The following is a 25000-nucleotide window of genomic DNA, read 5'->3' on the forward strand; positions in this document are numbered from 1 at the left end:
TATATTTGCACACCCAGAGACACACAGGTGTGTTGATTGCTATGAATGAATGAATGAATGAATGACATACAGAGTTGATCTGATGGAATTTGAATGGCGTATGGTGGCTGAGTAAATCATATAGCGTTGCCATTTTTTTAGGATTCCCAAAATCCACTCTTACAAATCTAGCAGCATTTAGAAGGGTTACATTGATCATTACTGACAAAAGGTAGGTTAACACTGTACTACTTTTTGATTAGAAAAAGCTACTGTTTCTAGCTAAATTAGCTGCCTGAATACTTTTGTCCACATAGTGTGTGATATTGTATAATCATTCCTCACAAAGCTATGTTAAAGGGACAGTCAACACCAGAATTTGTGTTTTAAAAGATGGTAATTAAGGGATTATCCAATTCCCCAGTTTTGCATAACCAACACAGATATAATTATACACGTTTTTACCTCTGCAATTACCTTGTAGCTAAGCCTCAGCAGACTGCCCCCTTATTTCAGTTCTTTTGACAGACTTGCATTTTAGCCAACCAGAGCTGTCTCCATGGTAAATTCACGTACATGAGCTCAATGTTACCTATATGAAACACGTGAACTAATGCCCTCTAGTGGTGAAAAACTATCAAAATGCATTTAGAGACGGCCTTCAAGGTCTAAGAAATTAGCATATGAACCTCCTAGGTTTAGATTTCAACTAAAAATACCAAGAGAACAAAGCAAAATTGGTGATAACAGTAAATTGGAAAGTTCAAATGACAACTGGTACGCTAGTAAAAATGAGTGTCACCACACATTTAGAAAGAAAGATTCAGCAGCAGGTGGAGAGTTAAAAGGATTTTAAAAAAATATTGCAAAGATAAAAACAACAGCAACGCTTTTCTCAGTGTAACACACTGTTTCATCAGCCCTGATGAAACAGTGTGTTACACTGAGAAAAGCGTTGCTGTTGTTTTTATCTTTGCAATAATTTTTTTAAATCCTTTTAACTCTCCACCTGCTGCTGAATCTTTCTTGATCCTGAGACTTTTCCATCAATTGGAGTTTTAGACACTTTACACCCTTCCAAGTGGAGGGTTTCTGCACTTGCTGGCCGACCACTGCTGTACAGGCTTGTCTGGACCCTCCCTTCTCTGGCATCTTTGGACTCTCCCTGGTGAGACGAGGATCCCCTTTTGTGACATCATCATCTGGTCTACCGGACCACGGGTGGTTCCGGACTGCTGGTATTGCACATCAGTGCTTTACATCTTGTGAGTAGGATTCTTCAGCTCTTTTCGCTACCTGTTTTGAAGTTGTTTATGATCTGCACTATGTGGCGCCCTCTATTTTGCTTTCCATAAATTGGAAAGTTGTTTAAAAGTACATGCACTATTTGAAACATGAAAGTTTTTTTGGACTTGACTGTCCCTTTAAAAAAAGGGACATACACTTGTAATACAAGCAAACAGGTGTATAATATGTATTAATACTTTCCCCTTCTGGTGAACCGCAGCCGTCCCACAGTCTCTCCCAAGGTCTGTGTGAATATATCAGGTGTGCTAGCTGGAGGCGCTGGTTCAGCTTGTATCAGTCGTTGGTATCTTCCTTTCCTTTCCTTCCTCAGTTGTATAAGTAGTGTATATTGCAGGTTACCAGCTCCTTCCCAATATGAAAAGACAATATCACAGATTCAGTAAAAAAGACAAACTTTTTTACTGAATCTGTGATATTGTCTTTTCATATTGGGAAGGAGCTGGTAACCTGCAATATACACTACTTATACAACTGAGGAAGGAAAGGAAGATACCAACGACTGATACAAGCTGAACCAGCGCCTCCAGCTAGCACACTTGTAATACAAGTCTTTATAAATGTGTGAAATTATACACTTTTGACAAATATGTATACAATTAAATAAAATAGTACATAGCACATAAGGGCAATATTAAAAAAGGACTATTAATACATTTACGTGAAGGTCCTCCTAGAATTGTATAAATGAAAAACAAAAAATCCTAGAGAGCATGCGCAACATCCCAGAGATGGGGTATATAGAATAAACAGAATTTATGCTTACCTGATAAATTTCTCTCTCTTGCGATGTATCAAGTCCACGGATTCATCCATACTTGTGGGATATTCTCCTTCCTAACAGGAAGTGGCAAAGAGAGCACCTACAGCATAGCTGTCTATATAGCTCCACCCCCCCGTCATTCGACCGAAGGCTAGGAAGAAAAAGGAGAAACTATAGGGTGCAGAGGTGACTGAAGTTTTTAAAATAAAAATATACTACCTGTCTTAGACAGGGCGGGCCGTGGACTCGATACATCGCAAGAGAAAGAAATTTATCAGGTAAGCATAAATTCTGTTCTCTCTTGCAAGATGTATCGCGTCCACGGATTCATCCATACTTGTGGGATACCAATACATAAGCTTTAGGACACGGATGAAGGGAGGGACAAGACAGGTACCTTAAACGGAAGGCACCACTGCTTGTAGAACCTTTCTCCCAAAAATAGCCTCCGAAGAAGCAAAAGTATCGAATTTATAAAATTTGGAAAAAGTATGAAGCGAAGACCAAGTCGCTGCCTTACAAATCCGTTCAACAGAAGCCTCATTTTTAAAAGCCCATGTGGAAGCCACTGCTCTAGTAGAATGAGTCTCATAAGCTAAACGGATGATGCTTTTCAGCCAAAAAGAAAGAGGTAGCCGTAGCATTTTGACCTCTCCGCTTACCAGAATAAACCACAAACAATGAAGAGGTTTGACGGAAATCTTTAGTTGCTTGTAAGTAGAACTTTAAAGCACGAACCACATCAAGATTGTGCAATAGACGTTGCTTCTTTGAAGAAGGATTAGGACACAGCGAAGGAACAACAATCTCCTGATTGATATTCCTATTATAAACAACCTTAGGAAGGAATACAGGTTTGGTACGCAAAACTACCTTATCTGCATGGAAAACAAGATAAGGTGAGTCACACTGTAAAGCAGATAACTCAAAAACTCTTCGAGCCGAAGAGATCGCTACTAAAAACAGAACTTTCCAAGATAGAAGCTTAATATCTATGGAATGCATAGGTTCAAACGGAACCCCTTGAAGAACTTTAAGAACTAAGTTTAGGCTCCATGGCAAGGCAACGGGTTTAAATACAGGCTTGATTCTGACTAAAGCCTGACTAAACGCCTGAACGTCTGGGACATCTGCCAGACGCTTGTGTAAAAGAATAGACAAAGCAGATATCTGTCCTTTTAAGGAGCTAGCTGATAATCCCTTCTCCAATCCTTCTTGGAGAAAAGACAATATCCTAGGAAAGGATCCTTTGATAAAATCAGGCGTTCAATCTCCAAGCAGTCAGACGCAGAGAAATTAGATTTGGATGCTTGAATGGACCTTGGATTAGAAGATCCTGCCTCATCGGCAGAATCCACGGTGGAACAGATGACATGTCCACCAGGTCTGCATACCAAGTCCTGCGTGGCCACGCAGGTGCTATCAAAATCACTGAAGCTCACTCCTGCTTGATTCTGGCAACCAGACGTGGAAGGAGAGGAAAAGGTGGAAATACATAGGCCAGGTTGAAGGACCAGGGCACTGCTAGAGCATCTATCAGTACTGCCTGGGGATCCCGGGACCTGGACACGTAACAAGGAAGTTTGGCGTTCTGACGGGATGCCATCAGATCCAATTCTGGTGTGCCCCATAGCCGAGTCAGCTGGGCAAATACTTCCGGATGGAGCTCCCACTCCCCCGGATGAAAAGTCTGGTGACTTAGGAAATCCGCCTCCCAGTTCTCTACCCATGGGATATGGATTGCTGAAAGATGGCAAGAGTGAGTCTCTACCCATCGGATTATTTTGGTTACCTCCATCATCGCTAGAGAACTCAGTGTTCCTCCTTGATGATTGATATAAGCTACAGTCGTGATGTTGTCCCACTGAAATCTGATGAATTTGGCCGCAGCTAGCTGAGGCCACGCCTGAAGCGCATTGAATATCGCTCTCATTTCTAGAATGTTTATCAGGAGGAGAGTTTCCTCCCGAGACCATAAGCCCTGTGCTTTCAGGGAGTCCCAGACTGCACTCCAGCCCAGCAGGCTGGCATCTGCCGTTACTATGAGCCACTCTGGCCTGCGGAAACACATTCCCCGAGACAGGTGGTCCTGAGACAACCACCAGAGAAGAGAATCTCTGGTCTCCTGATCCAGATGTATTTGAGGAGATAAATCTGCATAATCCCCAATCCACTGTTTGAGAATGCATAGTTGCAGTGGTCTGAGGTGTAGGCGGGCAAAAGGAACTATGTCCATTGCCGCTACCATGAGTCCGATTACCTCCATACACTGAGCCACTGATGGCCGAGGAATGGAATGAAGAGCTTGGCAAGTGGTCAAGAGTATTGATTTTCTGACCTCCGTCAGAAATATTTTCATTTCTACCGAGTCTATCAGAGTCCCTAGGAAGGAAACTCTTGTGAGAGGGAAGAAAGAACTCTTTTGTATGTTCACCTGCCAACAGTGAGATCTCAGAAAAGCCAACACGATGTCCGTGTGAGACTTGGTTAGTTGGAAAGTCGACGCCTGAATTAAGATGTCGTCTAGATAAGGCGCTACTGCTATGCCCCGCGGTCTTAGAACCGCTAACAGGGACCCTAGCACCTTTGTGAAAATTCTGGGAGCCGTGGCCAACCCGATGGGAAGGGCCACAAACTGGTAATAACTGTCCAGAAAGATGGATGGGTGAATGATGATGGAGATGATGATGAATGATGATGGAGATGAAGATGAATGAAGATGAAGATGAATGAAGATGAATGAAGATGAATGAAGATGAATGAAGATGAAGATGAAGATGAATGAAGATGAAGATGAATGAAGATGAAGATGAATGAAGATGAAGATGATGATGAATGATGAATGATTGATGGATGATTGATGATGATCTCTATGAATAGGGATGTGTAAATACGCATCCTTTAAGTCCACGGTAGTCATATATTGACCCTCCTGGATCAGAGGTAGAATAGTCCGAATAGTCTCCATCTTGAATGATGGTACTCTGAGGAACTTGTTTAGAATTTTGAGATCCAAGATTGGTCTGAAAGTTCCCTCTTTTTTGGGAACACAAACAGGTTTGATTAAAACCCTAGCCCTTGTTCCGCCTTTGGAACTGGGCGGATCACTCCCATGGTATTTAGGTCTTCTACACAACGTAAGAACGCCTCTCTCTTTGTCTGGTTTGCAGACAATTGAGAAATGTGAAATCTCCCCCTTGGGGGGGGGGGGGAGTCTTTGAAGTCCAGAAGATATCCCTGGGACAGAATTTCTAAAGCCCAGGAATCGTGAACATCTCTTGCCCAAGCTGAGCGAAGAGAGAGAGTCTGCCCCCTATTAGATCCGGTCCCGGATCGGGGGCTACCCCTTCATGCTGTCTTAGAGGCAGCTGCAGGCTTCTTGGCCTGTTTACCTTTGTTCCAAGCCTGGTTAGGTCTCCAGACTGACTTGGATTGGGCAAAATTCCCCTCTTGCTTTGCAGCAGGGGAAGCTGAAGCGGGACCACCCTTGAAGTTCCGAAAGGAATGAAAAATATTTTGTTTGGTCCTCTTTTTGTTTGTTTTATCCTGAGGGAGGCCATGGCCTTTCCCTCCAGTGATGTCTGAAATAATCTCTTTCAGTTCAGGCCCGAAAAGGGTCTTTCCTTTGAAAGGGATGTTCAAAAGTTTAGATTTAGATGACACATCGGCAGACCAGGACTTAGCCATAACGCCCTGCGTGCTAAAATGGCAAAACCTGAATTCTTTGCCGCTAATTTAGCCAGTTGAAAAGCGGCATCTGTAATGAAAGAATTAGCCAATTTAAGGGCCTTAATTCTATCCATAATATCCTCTAATGGAGTCTCCATCTGAAGAGCCTCTTCTAGAGCCTCGAACCAGAAAGCAGCTGCAGTAGTTACAGGAACAATGCACGCAATAGGTTGGAGAAGAAAACCTTGATGAACAACAAAAATTTCTTTAGGAGACCCTCTAATTTTTTATCCATAGGATCTTTAAAAGCACAACTGTCTTCGATAGGTATAGTTGTACGCATAGTGAGAGTAGAAACAACTCCCTCCACCTTAGGAACCGTCTGCCACGAGTCCCGCATGGTGACTGTCAGATATGGGAAAAATTTTCTTAAAAACAGGAGAGGGAGGGAACGGTATACCTGGTCTATCCCACTCCTTAGTAGCAATATTCACAATCCTCTTAGGAACTGGAAAAACATTAATGTTAACAGGAACCTCTAAGTATTTGTCCATTTTACACAATTTCTCTAGGGCCACTATAGGGTCACAATCATCCAGAGTCGCTAATACCTCCCTGAGCAACAAGCGGAGGTGTTCAAGCTTAAATTTAAAGGCCGTCATATCAGAATCTGTCTGAGGGAGCGTCTTTCCTGAGTCAGAAATCTCTCCCTCAGATAGCAAATCCCTTACCCCTACTTCAGAACATTGTGAGGGTATATAGCATACGGCTACTAAAGCGTCAGAAGGCTCAGCAGTTGTTCTTAACCCAGAGCTGTTACGCTTTCCTTGTAAACCAGGCAGTTTAGATAACACCGCTGTGAGTGTAGTATTCATAACTGTGGCCATGTCTTGTAAAGTAAATGAAGTCGACGCACTAGACGTACTAGGTGTCACTCGTGCGGGCGTTACTGGTTGTGACACTTGGGGAGAGCTAGATGGCAAACCCTCAATTCCTTCTGTCTGAGAATCATCTATTGCTATATTTTTAAGTGCTATAATATGCTCTTTATAACTTATAGACATATCAGTGCAAGTGGGACACATTCTAAGAGGGGGTTCCACAATGGTTTCTAAACACATTGAGTAAGTTTGCACAGCCAGCCAAATAAACGATTAACCCCTTAATGTAAAAACCGGATTGACAAAACGTCAAAAACCAGTATAAAAACGTTCAGCACCTTGCCACAGCTCTGCTGTGGCGCCTACCTGCCCTTTAGGATAGATTTGTGGGAAAAAAACTTATTTTAGGCCCTCAAACACAGCAGGACCCTCTGGAGAAGCAGCTGGATGTCTTCAGAGTAAAGGAAACTGCGCAACTGAGGCGCGAAAATAGGCCCCTCCCACCTCACTCAATGTTAATGGGTCCTAAAAGAAACACACCAAAGTGTTTCTAAACTAGCCATGTGGGTTAATAACCCTTAAATAAGCCACAAAGCCCCCTTAAAGTCCCTCAAAAAAAGTTAAGATTTCAATAATAAAACGTTTTTACCACAAGTGCCACCAGTAACAAATGAGCCCCTTGTGTAAGCTGGGATTCTCTATTAAGTGTCTGAATACAGCTTACCCTTCCCTCATGGGGATATTGTCAGCCTTTTCTAGAATTATCACAGTCTGTCTAGAAAAAAATTGACTGAACATACCTCAATGCAGCTTAGCATGCAAACCGTTGCCCCAACTGAAGTTTTCCTGTACTCCTCAGCCTCTGTGGGAACAGCAGTGGATCTTAGTTACAAAATGCTAAGATCATAATCCTCCTTGCAGAAATCTTCATCCCTTTTCTGCCAGAGTGAATAGTACACACCCGTACCATTTAAAATAAACTTTTGCTTGAGAAAATAAAAACTAACATTTTTGTCACCACACTCACTTTACCCTTCCTAGCAGTTAAGCAGGCAAAGAGAATGACTGGGGGGTGGAGCTAAGGGAGGAGCTATATAGACAGCTCTGCTGTGGGTGCTCTCTTTGCCACTTCCTGTTAGGAAGGAGAATATCCCACAAGTATGGATGAATCCGTGGACTCGATACATCTTGCAAGAGAAATGCAGATATGTACAAATGGAATTGGCCTTTGGATAACTAGGACAGAATACATGATGATTATTATAGTCAGCTTTAAAGTCATAATTACAGGACAGCCTTTCAAGCACATTCTTAGCGGCCCAAGGTCACACCAGTATAGTAGACAGCCACTTCATTAAACACTTTCTTAGTTATTCAAAGAATGATAAATAAACTTGTTTGTGATAGTGGTGGCTAAAGGGCTTTCTCTGCCATTGGTCGCAGAAATTACAATAACAGATTTGTAAAAATGTTAATTGTAAACAGCCCCAATTTATGATAACAAAGTACACTGAAACCCAGCATGACTAATATGCATTAACCATTGTTGTGTATTTTTGTTGTGCAAGAACTCCTTAAAGGTTCACATAATACAGTAGAATTGAATAACTGGCACATATACAACACAAAGATGATGCAATAGCAATTACCTTGAATTTAAAATGAGCAGTAAAATATTTTTCTGGCGAATTTCAAAGTTAATCAAATTTGCCCTCCCCCATATCATGCGACAGCCATCAGTCAATCACAAAATGCAAATACATATATACTGTGCAATTTTGCACACGCTCAGTAGGAGGTGGAGCCTCAGAAAAATGTGAAATTAAGAAGAATCTGTGGGGGGGGGGTTAATTGAATGCTCTATATGAATCATGAAACTTTAATTTGGACTTTAGTGACCCTTTAAAGGGACTCTAAAGTCAAAATTAAAGTTTCATGATTGAGATAGAGAAGGGCTCTTCAAACTTTTTTCCCCACAAGACCCAGTGCAATGATACTACATATAACTTATTCAAGGCAACAACTAGTCTGAAGATTAAGTACATATACACACACTATATATATATATATATATATATATATATATATATATATATATATATATATATATATATATATATATATATATATATATATATATATATATATATATATATATATATTATATACACATATACACACACATATACATACATACACACAGATCGTCATTGGCTCTCCCATATGTTCAGTTAAAAACCAGTAGTGCATTGCTGCTCCTTCAACAAATGATACCAAGAGAATGAAGCAAATTTAATAATAGAAGTAAACTGGAAAGTTGTTTTAAAATTGTACGTTCTACCTAAATCATGAAAGAAATTTTTTGGGTTTCAAGTCCCTTTAAGCTCAAGATTTTATGCATACATCTCCAAAACTCTACCACCTACATTCAGAAATGCTACTTAGCCCAATTCAATGCGCATTACGAGGCGTTACCATGCACATCGCTACCTGTAGACGCATGAGCCCTTATCATGCAGGGTGATTCCCCTCACTACAGGCCGTTGGTGGTCTAGTGGGTGGCACTCCCAGGCTTCATGGGAGTGTTGGTGACGTCACTACGTGCATACACAAAGGGGGCAGAACCAGGAAGCTCACTGTAGCTGCAAGGGAGCTAGATGGGGGGGAGGTTCTTCAAACCCCTCAATCTCAGCTCCCATAGCAGCTCCAAACCTCTCATTTGAAAGAGAATCCCCTGCTCTTTCAAACAAGGGTGGTGGTCTTGGAGCAGTACCCCACAAATGATCTTATAAAATAAAGTAGAATAAAGGGAATGGCTCATCATATGAGCAATATAAAACAAAAATCTGACATGTGTAAAGACCCCTAATAAAGTTTATTTTCTAGAAGACAAGTCCATCACTCACTGAAATTTGACTTACAATAGGGTATAAATCTAGATAGCAAAAAAAAAGCTCAAAAATTGTCTCAGCACTGGGTAAAACGTCTTAGCAGAGAAAGGGTTAATTGGTACAGACGACCAATCAGCCTGCTCTATTTGAATATGGCCTCTTATCCCCTCATTTTGTACTGCCCTCAGACATCAAATCAGGGCCCTATTTAACGCACACAAGCCGCACTCCTGTTAATTCCTCTCCCTCTGCACGTCACCCGCAATTCTTTTCAGCACTTCCACATTGCAACTGCACTCCACTTACAGACGCGTGCCATCTTTACAGCAGCATTTCACTGCTGCACCTACATGTCCAGCTTTTGATAGTGACTGAATGTTGATTTAACATTCAATTACTATCTTTCACTACTCGCCACAGTTTAATTTCTACTTGCCAATGGCTAGTGGGCGAGTGGAAATTTTGACTTATAAACTAACTAGGAGTAAAATTTGTTTTGGGCTTCTCGCTAATCCAAGTTGGCAAATTAATTACATTCTTATATGATAGGGGGCGCCCTAAGTGATAACACTATATCAAACCTAGTAAGGTGTGTGGTGAACAATAGATCAATTTAATACTTTAAATCAGAATTTATGCTAAATATCACACATAAATCAAGACAATAGGTAATGTTTCAATAATACCAAAAATACAAATAATACAAATAAAAAATCTCTGAGGATTAAATGTAGAAGGTGATCTTTGGGCAGCAATCTGTAAAGAACCCGGCCTGGATCCTATAGGGATGATCTAAAATATAGAAAGAGACAGATGCGCCACATGGCCCAATATTGTTTGTTCAATACAATATTTAGATTCTAATCGTGTTAGTATAAACTCACAATTTGGATAGCACCTCAATAAGTGCAATAGGAGCAGTCTGGGATCAATCACAGTCACCCAGCAGACCGACCTCTAGGGTAGATGGAGTTAATCTGTAGTGGAAATATAAAGAGACACAGGGGTGCCCATATGGCCTAGTACAGTTTGATCCCAAGATATATTACTCTGTGAGTATATTACCTAAATAGAGTAATATATCTTGGGATCAAACTGTACTAGGCCATATGGGCACCCCTGTGTCTCTTTATATTTCCACTACAGATTAACTCCATCTACCCTAGAGGTCGGTCTGCTGGGTGACTGTGATTGATCCCAGACTGCTCCTATTGCACTTATTGAGGTGCTATCCAAATTGTGAGTTTATACTAACACGATTAGAATCTAAATATTGTATTGAACAAACAATATTGGGCCATGTGGCGCATCTGTCTCTTTCTATAAATTAATTACATGCCGTTTTATAGTTATCAAAGGTTTACACTTTTTACACTATTAAGCCAGAGTTGTCAAAATCCTGTCTACTGGGGCCCCAAGATCTGCCTGTCTGAACAGAGGAACTAAAAGGCCAGTATAGCTGAACAATTACATGGTCAAATTTATTAGATAACAACCCTGCACTTCTATGTGTTTAATCCCAGCAAATGGGTGTTAAACACATAGTAAACGTACTGCCTGGAACACTCAGAGCACCAGCTGTAGTTTCTTGCACTGCTGGGCCCAAGCACTATTTCTACTATGTGTATAACCCCTTTTCAGTGGTTATACACAGAGGTGTTTTTTTTGTGTTTTTTTAACTACACTGGTTCTTTAACCAAGTTTAGTTTCTTTGAATAATGCACTTGTAGGTAAATGAGGAAATCCTGGCTTGTGGATGCTAAAAATTGGGCACCATTGTTAGATAAGACCCAGCTTCTATTACACAGTAACAATATTTTTTTAATAAGAACATAGATCCTGATATGACTAAAACATTTACTAAGTTGAATGAAATACATTTAAAAAAAAACAAACACGCGTGTTAAACATGTATGCAAAGATTTAGCTTTTGGGAGAGATTTCATAATTATGCAAAATCCTATGAATGATTCCAAACCCCCAACAAAAAGTGACAACACTAAGATACAGTCAGGGTTCATGCCACAATGTTACCTGTCACACCACACCTGCTGCCTAATCACTTTACACATTCTGAAGCAAAAATACCAAGTGCATAGACTATGACCTCATTTGTGGGAGTTCTATAAGGATTACCATTTAAATTACTTGTTTCCTGCTCCAAATCTATCACCTACAAATTCAGTCATCAGCTTCATACATGACATGAATAGATGAATCAACCTTAATCTATAAAGAATCCATTAAGAAACTATTGAGACACTTTGCAATGCACTTTCATTCATTTTCTGCTTTTCCTCTAATTTAACTCAGAATATTGCAGTTTTACCCACAGAGAGGCTGGAGTTCATTGTATGGGAGGCAGAACCCTGACACTTCTACAAGCTGTAAAAGGAATGGTAAATACTTGTAGGCGCTCACTTATATGCTTATGTCCCTAATTGGTCACAGAAAAGAATGTTGGATAAACCACATTCAAGTGTCTGATCACAAGTCTTCAAAAATGCTAATTTTACAAACATAATGACTGCTACAATGCTTTTATAACATGTACTATTAATGCAGATCTTATGTTGTAGTCATTTCCGATACTTACAGGGACAGTCAACACCAGAATTTGTCGTTTTAAAAAAAAAGATAGATAATCCCTTAATTAGCATACGAAGACAGAAGCGCTCTACCAGGAACTCATCAGCTAGTTCTATGTCGATTTACCACCCGGAAGCAGCCTCTTTTAGACCAGTGTGCTTTTCACAGAGGAAAACTTTCCTGAAGTATATCAGTCTGATCCCGCCAAGTAAGGTCAGTCCAGCCCCGAAATACCAGGCAATTCTCCTCTGAACAAAGAACAAAGAGTTTTCCTCTGTGAAAAGCACACTGGTCTAAAAGAGGCTGCTTCCGGGTGGTAAATCATCATAGAACTAGCTGATGAGCTGTTGTTCGTTCCTGGTAGAGCGCTTCTCTCTTCGTATGAAAATTAATATGACCCTGGGGAAGTCTCCCTATGGGTGATGGGGGAAACCAGACGTGGACTCCTTGCTCAGTGTGCTTAAAGGAATGTAGCTGCACCTCACTGACGAGGCCCATAGGAGGCCGAAACGATCGTCTGGGGTTGTCATGTCCCTTGTTCAGAGGAGAATTGCCTGGTATTTCGGGGCTGGACTGACCTTACTTGGCGGGATCAGACTGATATACTTCAGGAAAGTTTTCCTCTGTGAAAAGCACACTGGTCTAAAAGAGGCTGCTTCCGGGTGGTAAATCGCAATAGAACTAGCTGATGAGCTGTTGTTCGTTCCTGGTAGAGCGCTTCTCTCTTCGTATGCAAATCCCTTAATTACCCATTTCCCAGTTTTTCATAACCAACACAGTTATAATAATACACATTTTACCTCTGTGATTACCTTGTAGCTAAGCCTCTGCAGACTGCCCCTTATATCAGTTCTTTTTACAGACTTGCATTTTAGCCAATCAGTGATTACTCCTCAGTAAATTCACGTGTATGAGCTCAAATGTAATCTATATGAAACACATGAACTATTGCCCTCTAGTGGTGAAAAACTGTCAAAATGCATTTAGATTAGAGGTGGCCTTCAAGGTCTAAGAAATTAGAAATTAGTGATAAAAGTAAATTGGAAAGTAGTTTAAAATTACATGCCCTATTTGAATCATGATTTTTTTTTTCCCTGACTTGACTGTCCCTTTAAAAAATACTTTAAATATCCGTTTAAACTCTGCTGTAACTTAAAGGGACACTGAATGCAATTTTTTCTTTCGTGATTCAGATAGAGCATGCAATTTTAAGCAACTTTCTAATTTACTCCTATTATCAATTTTTCTTTGTTCTCTTGGTATCTTTAATTGAAAAGCAAGAATGTAAGTTTAGATGCTGGCCCATTTGTGGTGAACAACCTGGGTTGTTCTTGCTGATTGGTGGATTGATTTAGCCGACCAATAAACAAGCGCTGAACGAAAAAAATAACAGATGCAAATAAAGATAACGAAAGCGAAGAAAAATTGATAATAGGAGCAAATTAGAAAGTTGCTTGAAATTGCGTGCTCTGACTCACTAAAGAAAAAATTTGGGTTCAGTGTCCCTTTAATCACTGTTGCACTGAGGTTAGAACATTCTGCAAAATGTCACATGAGAGAAAAAAAAAAAAAAAGTGTCTCCTGGACAAGTGGTGGCACATGTGAACTTTAGGGACAGTCTTCTACACCAAAATTGTTATGGTTTAAAAAAAAGATAGATAACGCCTTTACTACCCATTCCCCAGCTTTGCACAACCAACATTGTTTTATTAATATTCTTAAAGGGACACTGAACCCAATTTTTTTTCTTTCATGATTCAGATAGAGCATGACATTTTTAGTAACTTTCTAATTTACTCCTATTATCAATTTTTCTTCGTTCTCTTCCTATCTTTATTTTAAAAGCAGGAATGTAAATCTTAGCAGCCAGCCTATTTTAGGCTCAGGGCCATGGATAGCGCTTGCTTATTGAAGGCCGACATTAACCCACCAATAAGCAAGCATAACCCAGGTTCTCAACCAAAAATGGGCAGGCCCCTATGCATCACATCCCTGCTTTTTAAATAAAGATATCAAGAGAAAAAGGAAAAATTGATAATAGGAGTAAATTAAAAAGTTGCATGCTCTATCTGAATCATGAAAAAAAATGGGTTTAGTGTCCCTTTAATAACATTTAAACCTCTAAATTTCAGCCTGCTTCTAAGCCACTACAGGCAGCCTCTTATCACATGCTTTTTTATTTGCTTTTCACAACAATAGACTGCTAATTTATGTGAGCCATATAGATAACATTGTGCACAACACAGCACTAATTGGCTAAAATGCAAGTCAATAGATAACCATGTGATCAGGGGGCTGTCTGCAGAGGCTTAGATACATGGTAATCAGAGAGGTAAAAGGTATATTAAAGGACCAGTCAACACAGTAGATTTACATAATCAACAAATGCAAGATAACAAGACAATGCAATATCACTTAGTCTGAACTTCAAATGAGTAGCAGATTTTTTTTCTGACAATTTTAAAAGTTATGTCTTTTTCCATTCCCCCTGTACCATGTGACAGCCATGTGACAGCCATCAGCCAATCACAAATGCATACACGTACCATGTGACAGCCATCAGCCATTCACAAATGCATACACACTTATTCTTGCACATGCTCAGTAGGAGTTGGTGACTCAAAAAGTTTAAATATAAAAAGACTGTGCACATTTAGTTAATGGAAGTAAATTGTAAAGTTGTTTAAAATGGCATGCTCTATCTGAATAATGAAAGGTTAATTTTGATTGAGTGTCCCTTTAATATAGCCATGTCGGCTGTGCAAAACTGGGGAATGGGTAATAAAGGGATTACCTATCTTTTAAACAATAAACATTTTACAGTAGACTGTCCCTTTAAGGTGTTCCTGCTCTGTTGGTCCCAGCTACACAAACACACCCAAAAAGAGCAAATTTAGATCCCAATCTGCTACAACTGTACCACGGTTCCACTAAGCTTAGAACATTCTGCAAAATGTCACATTAATAATAACATTTATATGTGTGTGTGATTTGTTTGTAGGGCAGCATCCTAGCTACACAAACACACCCAATTAGAGCAAAGTTACATCCCAATCTACCTAAGCCCATATAAGTGGAAACAAACCACTGATGGGAAGACACATGTATACCGGGAGGTAAAGGCCTCACTGAAGAATTCTGTTTCTACCTTCTCCACAATATACAACGATCAGCCCGAGTATGGTTCTATAAGAAAAGCACACACTGTACAGTCATTGTAATGCTGCAACTCTGTTGGGGACAGGTTTTAGATTCTGGAATGTCAGTCGTCAGTAGATTTAAGCACTAATGTTGTAAATGATTAGCTTACAAAAATGTGAGTCATTTAATTAAAGGGGCACTGAACCCAATTTTTTTCTTTCATGATTCAGATAGAGCATGCAATTTTAGGCAACTTTCTAATTTACTCCTATTATCAATTTTTTCTTCATTCTTGTTATCTTTATTTTAAAAAGCAAGAATGTAAGCCGTCCCATTTTTGGTTCACAACCTGGGTTGCCCTTGCCGATTGGACAGCACTAAAAAATCAAGTCCTGTCCAGTGGCTGAACCAAAAATTGTCTGTCTCCTTAGCTTAGATGTCTTCTTTTTAAAATAAAGATAGCAAGAGAACGAAGAAAAATCGATAACAGGAGTAAATTAGAAAGTTGCTTAAAATTTGGGTTTAGTGTCCCTTTAACTAAACATTATTGCACCAAGACCCTTCAGCACATTTACAAATTATTTCTTGAGGATTCCCTTCAATTTGTAAATAATAATCTCGGACATATTTTCAGTCTTGCAATACAAGTAGGCGAAGTAAAAAGAAGTATCATGTGTGCAGGTGGTAGCGCCCTCACACAAGTTAGCAGCAGCTAAAGAGTTGTTTATGCTCAGATTTACCCTGAGGGCAGCATTCAGTCATGCTATGAAATGTGCTCTTAAAATCACAAGAATACAGTAACAAGATTACACACCCACCTGCTAGCAGAGAAAACAGTACTATATACTAACCACAGCAATGTACAGGAATTACCTTGGCCTCCACATTGTCTCTCACATGGCATCATTCTTTAGTTTTGTTTCTCTCATTCAGCTCCATTTATTCTCCCCTTGTTTAATCCTCACTCCATTCTCAATTTATAGATTATCGCTTCTCTCTCTATATCCTCGTCTTGCTCTCCTCTAATTTTACTGCATCCCTTTCTTTTCCTCTCAATTCCTCCCCTTTACATTTCTTTAATGTCTAGTTTGGGCTTGACAAACCCAGGAGGCTGGCAGCCACAAGCTACTAGAATTTGAACCCTCCATATATCTATATACAAATACTTCTGTCTCCTAAACGCATGTTGCCTCCCAAATATTCTTGTTAAAGAAAGTACTGGTTTAGATGTGCGCAAAAAAAATACACCAAAAACTCTAGGAAATCTAATTTTTACCCAATAACTAATTAGTGCCAAAAACCCATTAAAATTTGGTCTCTAGTAAATAGTTCTCAATAGGGTGGGTTTATTGGTGCATCTAATTAAACAAAAAGTTTAATAAGTCTAGCTAAATTAATTACATATTTTAAGCCTATATTTGTGCTGCTATTAACTTTTAATTTAGGTTCGAGACTGAGATTCTAGAAAACATATTAAAACTCCTTTATATAAATAAAAATTTATTTTAAAATAGATTATATCTTAAAATAAATAATGACCCGGGTCTTTAAACTGAAACATACTAGTCTCTGAAAATGTATTAGTTCCAAAAAAAGGCCCTTCTTATATAAAGTCTGGTATGTTAAAGCGAGCTTACTATGAGGCCACCAGACAGGAAAAAAAAGAACTAAAATCAGGAATAGAGTTGACAGGGTTGAGAAAGATCTAACATCTTGTAACCTTTTAAAAGCAGGCCATAACATAAGTAGTCATAAAAACACTTTTTCGTGTAACAACAAACTCTCACTAACATCTACTAAAAAAAAAAAAAGTCTTACTGCAGGACCTTTAAAACATCATAAACAAGGACCTTTTTCCACACACACACACACACACACACAGTTTTAAAACAATATACTGTGTTCATACTTAAAGGGTCAGCAAAGCCAAAATGACCCCCTTGCACAATATGTACTACGTCACATAGTACTTTGCCCAGAGTTAAAGTGAATGTAAATTTTGATGCTGAAGTGCCCGGTTTTTAAAGTTCGATTAAAAACAGGGGCACTTTAATTCATCAAAATTTACATTTCACTCCTGTTGTGAAAAAACAAACAAAAAAAAAAAAACACCTTACCTTTTAATCTTGACAGCTTCCTCCGATCGTTGCAAGCTATTTCTGATGTCAGAAATGATGGATAGGTCATCCTCCAATCACGGCTTCCCACCCGGGGGGGGGGGAATCAGTGTCTGATTCAATGCCGTGATTGGAGGAAGCCGGATTCCTCATTTTAGACCCAGGAAAAGGCTTTGCGACGGGTGGAGGAAGCTGGAGTTGCTGTCAAGATTAAAAAGGTAAGTTTATTTTTTTTCACAACAGGAGTGAAATGTAAATTTTGATGAACTAAAGTGCCCCTGTTTTTAATCGAACTTTTAAAAAACGGGCACTTTAGCATCAAAATTTACATTCACTTTAACGTAGTACCTATGTCAACACTGTAGCGCATGCTGTGGCCCAGGCTGTCAGATTAGACAGCCCAGACCCAAGCCAGGGCTCAAAGGCAACTGCCTTCTTATGGCAAGGGAGCATGGACGGTGCTCCCTTTAACATATGGAGCCAGACTGTATCTGCTGCGGTGGTGCCATGGGAGGGAGGGAATGAAGGAGGCAGGTGGGCAGGAGGTTAGGGTTCAATACACTACAGAAAATATTTTACTGGGAGAGAGGGATGGATGGGTCCATTACACGTGAGCAAAATGGATTATGAAAGGGGGTCCCACAGTATAAATCGCTTAGAAGGGGGAGGTGGGATTGCTACACTACAGAACACATTGTTTGCATTATAAAAAAAAAAAAAAAAAAATACTGGCAGACTGTCTGCCAGTACCTAAGATGGTGGTGAAAAGTGTGGGTGAGGGAGAGTCATTTGGTAGGGATCAGAGAGGTAGGTGGAGTCAGGTGGGAGGGTATTTTTGACTCTAGAATACTATTACCCTTGCCAGCTAACTACTTAACACCTTCTCTGCCAGGAATTTTAGAAGTGTGGTGCTCAGCTGCAATTAGTGGCCTTCTAATTACCAAAATGGAATGGCAAAGCCTTGCATGTCTGCTATTTCTGAACAAAGGAGATGACTGCACAAGCGGGATGTAAATATTTTCAGTGAGAAACCCAAAGTTTGTGAAAAACGTAAAGATTTTTTTAATCGCATTTGGCGGTAAAATGGTGGCATGAAATATAACAAAATTGGCCTAGATCAATACCTTGGGTTGTCTAATAGTTTTGATAGGTAAATGAAAAAAAACAAGGCTCCATTTCTGTTTAAATAGAATGATAGCAAAATGCTATAAATTCTCAGGTACTTTTTGCAAGTTTTTCTCTGAAATCCCTGATCTTTAAGGGTTTAAACATTCACGATTTAAATAGAATATGCAATTTTAAACAACTTTCCAGTTTGCTTTTATTATGAAAGTTTGCTATGGTCTATTGGTATCCTTTGTTGAAGAGTAAACTTAGGGAGGCTGATAGGAGCTCAGGAGCGTGCATGTGTCTTTAGCAGCAATATGTACAACATTGTATAAGACTGCAACAAACCGCTTGGTGTCAGATTGTTAAATACACATGCATGCTCCTGATCTAGCCTAGGATTACTCTTTAGCAATGGATACCAAGAGAACTAAGCACAATTGATAACAGAAGAAATTGAAAAGTTGTTTAAAAAAGGTCATACACCAACTATAGAATCAATTTAAATTTAACTTTACTGTCCCCTTTAAACAAGTTATCCTTTTTATTTCACTTGTGTTTTTAATAGCCAAACTCTACCCACCCATTGCCTTATTTCGAACAGCCAGTCTGGTCTTTAGCATTGTTGTCTGCACACTAATCAAGGTCAGAATGTTACTGAATTGTTTTACATTTTTTTTTCTTTATTATTAATTTTTCTTCATTTTCATGGTATCTTTATTTGAAAAAGCAGAAAAAAGCAGGAATTTAAGCTTAGGAGCCAGCCCATTTTTGGTTCAGAACTGGGCAGCGCTTGCTTCAAGAAATAATTAAAGGGACACCAAACTCAAATTTTTTCTTTTGTAATTCAGAAAGAGCATGCAATTTTAAGCAACTTTCTAATTTACTCCTATTATCAAATTTTCTTCGTTCTCTTGCTATCATTATTTGAAAAAGAAGGCATCTAAGCTTTTTTTTGGTTTCAGTACTCTGGACAGCACTTTTTTATTGGTGGATGAATTTATCCACCAATCAGCAAAGACAACCCAGGTTGTTCACCAAAAATGGGCCGGCATCTAAACTTACATTTTTGCATTTCAAATAAAGATACCAAGAGAATGAAGCAAATTTGATTATAGGAGTAAATTAGAAAGTTGCTTAAAATTTCATGCTCAATCTGAATCACGAAAGAAAAAAATTGGGTACAGTGTCCCTTTAACAAGAAGAGAGACACTGCAAGCAATGGGGAAAAGAACCAACTGAAGACTTAAAAATATCTCATCTTAAAGTGAAGGTAAACTTTGATGAATGAAAGTCAGTTTTTTTAAAAATACTATTAGAAACAGGGGCACTTTCATTCATCAAAGTTTACAAAGCAGCAGTTTTGTTAAAAAAAAAAAAATTACCTTTTTTTCTTTTCACTGCTACAGCAGCCTTCCCCACCTAGAGATCCTCTATTCACGTCAGCAATGACTAATCCGGCTTCCTCCAATCACAGCTTTCCCCCCAGGATTGTCATTGCCTGAGGCCATGCTGTGATTGTAGGAAGCCGGATTAGTCATTGCTGACGTGTGAATAGAGGATCTCTAGGTGGGGGAAGCTGCTGTAGCAGTTAAAAGAAAAAAAAATGTAATTTTTTTTTTAACAAAACGGCTGCTTTGTACACTTTGATGAATGAAAGTGCCCCTGTTTCTAATAGTATTTTTAAAAAACTGACTTTCATTCACCAAAGTTTACCTTCACTTTAAAACATACATCTATAAAAAATGTCTTTGTTTACCTGCATCGGTCACCATAAAAACGTTATTCATGTACAAATAAATATTTAGATTTTATGCAAACACTGAAATTGTCATTGACAGCCCCACCACTGCTTCTTTTGTGTGTGCCCCCCCCCCATCACACTTCAGTGATTTCTGCTCATCATCCCCTATTTTGAGTGGGTAACATCTGGGGGAGTTACCTCTTTGCAACCTCTTGGGAATTTTTCTTACTTGACTGGGTGTTAATGAACCTCTATGTAAAGCCACCCCTTCCATTAAAGGCTATAAAGAGCAATAAAGCTACAGGATCCAAGATTTAAACCACCCAGAATAACACAATATACTTCCATATTGCTACTACATTTGGTAAAGCATGGGGGGGGGGTGGCGGGTTACATTACTATTGAAGAGTTAGCAAGTTTAAGGGGGTGCAGAGGTGTTAGACACCCCAAACGTGCCAACGACCATAAACTTGCCAGGTAGTTCATATTCTACACATTCCAGGACAAGTAGAGAAGTAAACAGGTGCAACCAGTTTTAGGAACTTAGATTTTAAGACCTAGAAACTTCCCATACATAATAAACCCAAAAACGTTCTACTTTCCACTTAAAAATGACCATTTTTGTTTTTCGATGTAAAGTATTTAAATTCTATTATTTTTCTGTCCACAAACAGGACAAGGTCATCCCCACAAGAATATCAAACCTACTGCAGTACAAACAACTATTATACATGGGGGTAGGGACAGGAGTGAATAAAAAATAAAGTTTAACTGTAAACAACTCTCAAAATGTGAATTTTGACATATACTCCATTAGAAATGTAATATTAAAGGTCTTAGATGCATTGAACATTTCCGTTTATTCTCTTTCAATTAAAGAGGATAAAGAAAAATTCCAACTATTCAGTGCAGTCTCCCAAAAACCGCAGGAACCATACGAGGAGTAGCACATTCCCAAGTATTAGGATTTATTAGAAAACATGAACAAAAGATTAATGAAAAATATTTGCAAATAAAACATAATGAGCACTGGCTGTGCAGACTAAAGCACATTCTTCCTGGCCTGAGACGTGGTTTTAGAATATGAACTATATCTTCCTTCACAGATACACACATCTTGTTTTCAGGCTGCTCCAGACTATAAATAATTATGCACTCACTTTTGTTTCTAGAATCAGATTTGCTTATACAAGTGTTGTATACTGCAAAAATGCCTCTAAACTGAGCTGTACCCATGTGCATTTCAGTTTTAACTAATATGTCCCTTTAAGGAGCTTAAGCAACAAACTAGAAACTATCTCCAGCAATTAAATTAAAAAACTGTGTCAAGTGCTGCAAACCACATAGATCCTATCATACCTAAGTAGACACACTGCTCAAGGAAAGAACAACAAACAGAAAGAATACATCTATTAGATACAAATAGTATCCGCTCTAAAAAGGATATTGAGGTAATTAGTAATGGAACACCCGACTTACAAAATATTGGCAGATGAACCAGTGCACGGAACCCATAAAGCTATAATATAGTACAAATAAGAAAACAAAAAGGATGGGTTAATCCAGCACTAGCTAAATAAAAAACCAAATACCTACATTAAATGGGTGTATAAATAAACACAGGAAGCCACCAGATCAAAGAAGGGCATTTGTTGGATAATAACCTCCTCTATAAATATCACACATGTATAGGATAAATAACCAAACCAAGCAATAGTTGTGAGTAATCCTAAAAACTAGGGAAAATATGGCCATATATAACGAATTATACCGGTATATACGAATAGAACAATCAATGTCACTAAGTCTAGGCTATATTCAAAATGCACAGGAATTCATACAAAACAATGTGAGGAGTGAAAAGAAGATCTGAGTCAAGTGTGACCCTAAGACATAGAGCATGTGGGGTAGGGGTAATGATGGAGTTATCAACAGTTATAGAGAAATGGGGGGGGGGGAGATTTTGGAAGGGGGGAAAATAAGGAGCTCAGTTTTGGAGAGATTTAAGTTGAGGTAGTTTTAAAGTAGACTGTCCGCTTTAAACATTCATGATTCAGATAGAGCATGCAAATTTAAACAACTTTCCAATTTACTTCCATTAACAAACTGTGCAAAGTCTTTTTATATTTACACTTTGAGTCACCAGCTGCTACTGAGAATGTGCAAGAATCACAGAATATACATATATGCATTTGTGATTAGCTGATGGCCGTTAAGTGATACAGGAGGAGTAAAAAAAATAGACATAACTTTGAAATTTGTCAGGGAAAAAAAAAATTATCTACTACTTATTTGAAGTTCAGACTAAGTGCTATTGCATTGTCCAGTTATGCATTTGTTGCTTACGCAAATCTACTGTATTTACAGGTCCTTTAAATCTTGCTGGGGCTACGGCTCTAATCTGTCGTCAATATCTATGTTTCTATAAGGATTCAGATAAGACATGCAATTTAAAACAAATTTTCCCATTTTACTTTTATCATCAAATTTGCTTTGTTCCCTTTGTATTCTTTGTTTAAGGCTAAACCTAGGAAGGCTCATAGGCGGATTTGTAAGCCCTTGAAGGTCGCCCATTATCTCAGTGCATTTTATTAGCTTTTCACATTCAAGACAGTACTAGTTCATGTGTGTCATACTTATAGATAAACACTGTGCTCAATCCTGTGGAGTAATGCATGATCTCTGGCTGAAATGCAACGAGACGAGAGGCAGTCTGCAGAGGCTTAGATACAAGGTAATCAGAGGTAAGAAGTATCTATACTATAATCGCATTTGTAACGCGGCCGTCGGCAGTTGCACACGCATCCTCAAAGGAATGTTGGCAGCGCAAGGCAGCTAAAAGAATTCATCTGGATGCAGCGAATTTTTTAAAATTATTATTATTACTTATTGCGGACGGTTAAGTTTTTTTTTGTTTTGTTTTTTTAATACTTGAGGGCAGGTTTTTTTCTCCTTTTTTGTAATGCTCCGTTTGCCTTCGATGCATCCAGGTGGATTCCGAAAATGGCAGGGTGGTGAAAGAATCCACCATCCGCAATAGGTAATTTAAAAAAACAACAACTAACCGCCAGTACATACTTAAGAAAAAAAAAAAAACACACACACACACAAAATTAACTACCCCTAAATCCGCCAACCACAACATTGCAAACTACCTAATACATCTATTAACCCCTAATCCCCCAAAACGCATTAAACCTAATTTACCTAATAACTCCTAAACCGCCAACCCCCACAACGAAAAAAACTAATTTAATGACTAAGCCCCCTAACACCCCCTAAATTAACCCCTTAATTACATTAAAAAAAGATACATTTATATATAATATAATCTAAATTTACAGAAAATAAAAAAGGCTATTTCAAAAAATAACACTATCCAAAATAAAAAAATTAAACCTTATCCCTATGAAAATAAAAAGCCCCCCAAAATTAATACACCCTCTAATCTAAGAATAAACTACCAATAGCCCTTAAAAGGGCTTTTTGTAGGACATTGCCCTGAAGAAATCAGCTCTTTTACATTAAAAATAAACACCACCCGAACAGTAAAAACCCCCACCCACCAAAATAAAAAAATAAACTAAGCTACCCATTGCCCCTAAAAAGGCACTTGTATGGGCATTGCCTTTAAAAGGGCATTCAGCTCTTTTGCCAATAGCCCAATAAATCCTAATCTAAAAAAAAAAAAACTAACACTAAAGTTCCAAATAGGTACTCATGGTTTCAGAAGTCCGGCAGAGATGGTCTTCTTCCAGGCAGGTCCATCATCTTCATCCACAGCGAAGGCAGCACGGAGTGGAGGTTCGGAGCAGTCTTCCCAGATGAGCGGGAGCGAAGGCGGAGCGGTCTTCCCAGATGTGGCAGTCTTCCCAGATGAGCGGGAGCGAAGGCAGAGCGGTCTTCCCAGATGTGGTGATCCTCGGCAGCGGTCATCGGCGAAGGCGTGGAGGTTCCTCTTCATGTGATCGTCTGCCGCACACTGAAGATTGAATTGAATTCAAGGTACCCTATATTTATTGGGGTATCTTGCATTCCTATTGGCTGAAATTTTCAAAATCAACCAATAGGATGAGAGCTACTGAAATCTTAGTGGCTGATTTGAACAGCCAATAGGATTTCAGTAGCTCTAATCCTATTGACTGCTTTAAAAATTCAGCCAATAGGAATGCAAGGCACCCTATACGACGGACATCAGATGAAGAGGAGCCTCCATGCCACCGAGGACAACCACTGCCGCAGCCACAGGTGACCACCGCCGAGGATCGCGACATCTGGGAAGACCACTCCGGACCTCCGCTCTGTGCCGCCTTAGCTGTAGATGAAGGACCCGCCTGGAAGAAGACCTTCTCCGCCGGACTTCTGAAACAGTCAGTATCTATTTGGGGCTTTAGCGTTTTTTTGTTTTTTTTTTAATTTTGGTTTTTTTAGATTAGGGTTTATTTGGCAATTTGCAAAAGAGCTGAATGCCCTTTTAAAGGACAATGCCCATACAAATGCCCCTTTAGGGGCAATGGGTGGTTTAGGTTTATTAGTGTTAGTTTTTTTTTTATTTTGGGGGGTTTGGTGGGTGGGTGGGTTTTACTGTTAGGGGGGACTTTGTTTATTTTTAATGTAAAAGAGCTGATTTATTTAGGGCAATGCCCTACAAAAAGCCCTTTTAAGGGCTATTGGTAGTTTATTCTTAGATTGGGGGGGGTTATTTTGGGGGGTTATTTTTATAGGGGTATTAGTTTAGGTTTAAAAGGGACAATGTACCCAAAATTTTTCTTTCATGATTCAGATTGAGCATGACATTTTAAGCAACTTTCTAA

The 25000-nt window shown here is 39.1% G+C and overlaps 1 protein-coding gene across 9 annotated transcripts in view; it reads right to left on the minus strand.

The window, feature by feature from the left end:
• The window catches only part of LMO7 (LIM domain 7), a 280751-nt gene that overhangs the window by 244338 nt on the left and 11413 nt on the right, over window positions 1-25000 (minus strand). The gene's annotated exons all lie outside the window — the stretch shown is intronic.

The sequence above is a fragment of the Bombina bombina genome, chromosome 3 (assembly GCF_027579735.1).
Source record: "Bombina bombina isolate aBomBom1 chromosome 3, aBomBom1.pri, whole genome shotgun sequence".
Classification (NCBI taxonomy): domain Eukaryota; kingdom Metazoa; phylum Chordata; class Amphibia; order Anura; family Bombinatoridae; genus Bombina; species Bombina bombina.